Source organism: Trichogramma pretiosum, unplaced genomic scaffold (genome assembly GCF_000599845.2).
Source record: "Trichogramma pretiosum strain Unisexual culture from Peru unplaced genomic scaffold, Tpre_2.0 scaffold30, whole genome shotgun sequence".
NCBI classification, from domain to species: domain Eukaryota; kingdom Metazoa; phylum Arthropoda; class Insecta; order Hymenoptera; family Trichogrammatidae; genus Trichogramma; species Trichogramma pretiosum.
In genome coordinates this window covers 653,381-658,693 of record NW_019641675.1, presented here as the reverse complement: position 1 = coordinate 658,693, position 5,313 = coordinate 653,381, and positions in this window count along the sequence as shown.

The window sequence follows — 5,313 nt, the reverse complement described above, 5'->3', positions numbered from 1 at the left end:
GAGTGGACGCGATAATCGCGAAGCTCATTTAAAAAAGTCGTTCGCTGCTGCCACTGCTACCGCGCACCACGGCAAGTGTTAATTCTACGAAGTAATTCATTTATTTTAGCTCATGAGTTTCACGTACGCACCGTGTGCGTGTGTGTGTGTGTGAATACAGCAGGATCTTGGGACTCAGGATCTGCGCCGATGCTGCTGCTGCTGCTACTGCTTTCGCCGAGTTGACAAATCAATTTGAGGCCCCGTCAAAGTGGTAATTAAATTACATTCTCTCTCGACTATATATATGCCAGTCTCGTAAATCATTTCCCAGAATCGACGTTAATTCTCTTCAAATATATATACGCGCATACGTGTAGAGACTCGGCAAATCTGCGATTCCGTTTTTTTTATTATTATTATATTATTGTATACGCGGAGACGCAGAGCGAGCCGTTGCTTCGCGGCAAAAAACTTTTATTATTCTCGCGAAGTTTCTGAAAATCACACGCTTATACACCCGCACGCAGCTCTCTCGCGCTTATTGTGCGTACGACGCGTGTATAATATTATTATCGAGCGATAAGCAACTTTCGGATGTATGTGTGTATTTGCGCGGACGCTCTTCCGTCGCGTATATTATACGGAGGAGGTGTAGGCCGCCACGGAATGAAAGTGACCGTTGCGTCGCGTGCTTTGACGTTTTCTCTCTATTCGTCGCGCTCGGGTACGCGTACAGCGTTAGGTGCATAGTCGCATATAATACCCACACTCACGCATATCAGCATGAATAGTCGCGATTATTCGCGAGGCAGCAGCAGCAGCAGCTCTCGATGTCTCTCTCGCTCTCTTTTCTTTATATACCTTCGTCTGTGCGCGCGGGACACTTGGAGAGGTTCCGTGGGAACCTCCGTCGCACGTTAACCCGCGTCTACGTCGTCGTCGTCGTCGTCGCATTATAAGCGGCAAGGCGAGAAGGTGATAAACGCACGGCATGCGCCACTTTTGCACACTCTCGCCGTGTGTATGTGTGTGAGTGTGTGCATGTGCATGGAGGACCTGCATATATACATATAGCGCGAAAGAGGAGTATATTACAATATTATATATTGTGCTCTCTCGAGAGAGAGTCGTATATGTTATACGGCAGATATTCGCTTATATTCCTTCGCCTTCTTTTTTTTTGTTGCCTCTTCCTCGTGACTCTTCTGCGTGGTGCGAAGGATGTTTGACGTGCCGCGCCTATAATAAAGAACCACGCCTCGGAGACTTTTCTCTTCGCTCATTTCTTTATTTTTTATTTTTATTTTTTATTCTCTGTTGTATTTTGCCTTTTCGTCTCGCGGTATTATAATGAGCTTATTTACAAGAGTGACATAGAGAGTGAGAGAACATAAAAATGAAAAGGAAGGTATATAAGCGATATCGTACGTTTCATTCGTGTATTTAGACCGTCGATTCTTTCTCCCTCTCTTTCTGCATAACACCGCGTGGAAACTGAATTTTCCCGCGATAGCTCGTACGTAGAGATACTTTGTGTGGCCGCGTGTGCCTATGCACTCAAATGCACGCGATAATCATCGTTATTACCATATCTTTCTCTCTCTCTCCCTTTCACGAGAGCAAAACGACTCGAGTCATGATCGTTTATGCACAGATGTAGAAATGAGGGTATACACACGATATTGTAATCGATGCCTCGCGTATATATATGCTCCAGCTGGAAGCAAAAGAGAGGCGCCTTCTTGCCCCCTCTAAAGATCCTCTCCTAGGATCGTGTGCGGCTGCATGAAGATTCGATTAACGGTACGTATTGAGGAATTATATGTATACATATTATACGATTGTTGGCATTACTTACGGACATGCACCTAGGCTTTCTGCGCTTCACAGCAGCAACAGCAGCAACAAAGTATCCAAAGTACATTTTATGCCGGGTATATTATAATCGCTGCGCAGCAGCGCGAGAAAGCCACAACAGAAGCTCGGCACATTCATTATAATATCATATGCATATAAACGCGAGAGAGAGAAAAGTCGCGCGCGGCTATTTACGTATGTATACCTACGTTGTAAGAGCTGCAATTGCATGTGCCGCTACTCTAATCGGCTCGCGCGCGCAAGCACGCCAAGAGCGATTCCCTCGTGTGCGCGCGCTTGCACACACATACATACATATTTTATGTATATAAATAACGTAATGAGTGCGCGCATATGCTCGCGATCATCATTGGGAATGTAATCCGTGTATATGATGCCTACTGCACTTGGTATGGAACTAAATTCGCATCGACGAGGTGATAAGAAAGGTAAAATTTGTGGACCACGTCGCGTATGAGTTTCGACTTTTTAGCATAATATGCCGTACTACCTCGGTGTAATAATTCATTATTGCCAAAACTCTTGTGCGAGCATCTATCTATGTGTGGATGAATGACATACGGGGATGAAAGTCATGAAAGTTCAAAGCGAGAGAAAGAGATGCGTTAACGGCCCTCGCGAAGTTCATAAAACGCATATGTATATAAAATGCCACTGTGTTGGATCTCTCATAGAAACCAAGACGGATCATCGTCAGAAAATGACGGAGCAGTGGTAGCTACGAGCGTAAATGATCTATTTGTAGCCCAGCTCGCATTCTCTCTCACACTTGGCTCTATCTCGTTGTATTTTAATATTAGTACATCATTCTTATTGTATAGAACAAGTAGTTTCTCCGTGTGAGGATAAAATAACGAGATTACTTGGTAAGTAACGTAAGATTACGATAATTAGTCAATTTTTATTTAGTAATCATGATCGGTAGAACTTAATGTCATTAAATGTCAAACTAATTCAATTACTTCGAGCTTCGAACTTTTTTGTAAAAATTAAAACGACCATTTAATTTGATTATGACAGTGATAGCACACTAATTCGTCCACAATGATTTCAGCTTTTCACAAAAATCTTAATTGATAAAAAAGAGGTCAACTTGGTAATACCTCATTAGTTTTTTCTTATCTCAATTGCAAGATCAAACGAATATTTTTTAATTCGCCTTTAGTACAGAAAGTCATTGAGATTACAATGTACAGAACACAATTATCAGTGCATATTAGCGACGCGACGAGTCGATGACACACGAGCAAGCTGACAATAACCCTTTCTGCTGCTGTTGCCTCAGCTGTGTATGTTTATTTCTGTGCGCGAGTGTATATTCGTGGGAATCATGAACAAATTAGGCAAGTTAGAATTAGAATTTTTTCCTGCTTTTCTTGAAAAAAAAAACATATATTCCAGGAGCGATTATACCGCTCAAAGTCAAAAGTCAATCTTATAAGAAATAAATATTCATTTCAATACAGCATCTATGATCGAATCTTTAAACTCGATTCGTCTAGTTAGCATCGACTGAACGTTATCACGAAAGACAACAAGCCGCGATTCCGCTCACCACTCGCTCGCGTCACAATCGGCAAATCGGCATTTGTATTACACACGCTATCATGGTGACTTTGATCTCCCACCGCCGGCGCACTTCTGACTACACTCGTTGAGCACCTCCTCCCGCACCAGCAGTCCCTACTTTATAAGCGTAGCCGCGCGCGATTTTAGCACGCCCATCCCCACCGCTGTACTCGGCCCCGTCGCCGCCGCCGCGACACAGACACGATGTTTTTGCACGAGCCATGCACATAACACGCGCATGCGAATATGGTATAGTGTGTGCGAAATGTGCAGACTACGCTGCTGCTGCTGCTAACTTCTGAGCGTGGAGGGGAGATGTAAATATCGCGCGCTCGAGTGCCGGCTTTGCCGAGTTAGCAGACCGCCAGTAGACGCGGCAGCGAACGTATCGAGGGAGCTCTGTGTTGCGTGCGCCGACGTCGTTTTTAACATTAAAAAAATAATCGAATACATAAATATTATAACGAATCTTATCTTAACCTTATCGTTCGCGCGGACTTTTCTGCGTTGTGCGGTGTTGTTAATTCGACTGTTGGTATTAGCGAGTGGCTCGCTCGAGTCCTCTCGCCTCCTCCCCCCGCACTGTCACCCTTTCAACGTATTTCATTGAGAAGTTTTTATTATTAATCGAGCGGCAAATGTTTCATGTTTACAAGTTCGTCGAATGCTCTCGTGTTCGAGTGACGATCATCGACATTGACCGATTGTCAGTTTGTTGTGTTTTTAAGTAAACCCTCGACCAGAGCTCGATTAAACCGACCGTGTTGTCACTGGAAGAAGCCTAAAGTGAGAAGTCCAAGTGCAATATCATAATATATTTTATACTACTCATGGCAAGTGACTATTTTATGAAAAAAAGGAAAATAGACCCGAGAGCTTCAAAGTGACACACACCGGCTGACATGTGTCATTATTACCCGAAAATGATACACGGCAATATCATACTCGGTGGACTATGAACAGTGCTACATGTTTTTATGATTGTTGTGCGTATTGGTGCTACTGACGTTTTTACCCCACGTGTGCTGCTTGTGGAAAAAGAGATAACCCACGTAACGACTGATTGAATGTGTGTCGCAGTCGAGTTACTTCTTCTCTCTTGACGATCGCTCGATAGTGCATCGTCGTCACCCAATTGTTTCAAGCATCGAATAAATTTTTTTTCGATTCGAATCATCGATTGTGTTTGAGTTTCATCGAGCGCGATCGAATCTGTTCGGTCGTGTGTCCTTCCGAATTCGAACGAAAAAGGAAGAACGTAAAGTGCGTAAAACGAGTGCGAGACTGGACTGTGTTTAGCCCCTCCTGCCGTGTGCCCCAAAAAGCCGCCAAGATTCGCATCAAGAACAAAGACCCGGTACCGTCGTACGCGATGGAAATGCTGGACGAGTACCAGCAGCAGGACGCGATGCAGTCGGTCGTCGGGGTGACCGCCGCGGACGTGGCCCAGCTCGCCGCGCGTCACTCCCATCACAATCTGCATCTGCATCATCATCATCTGAGCCGGGCCTCGGCGGCCCTGCACAGTCTCGCCGGCCATCACAATAGCGGCGGCGGCGTCAGCAACAACACCAGCGGTGGCGGCGGTGGCAGCAACAACGGCGGCACTCATCATCATCCCTCGTCGTTGCATCACGGCGGCGGCGGCTCAGGTGGTGGTGCTCAGGGCCCGGTCGTCGCCAGCGCGGGTGGTACCGGTGGCAGCAGCGCCACGACCCGTCACAGCTCCGAGAGTCCAATGGTGAGTGCAACAGAACCGTCACAGTATAACATTTATTATTATTATTGTTTTGTTTTGACGTCGATGATGGCGTCACGTCTATAATGTAATACAAATAAAGACTCGATTTCGTCCGTCTTTGACTTTTCGAGTCGATTAAACTA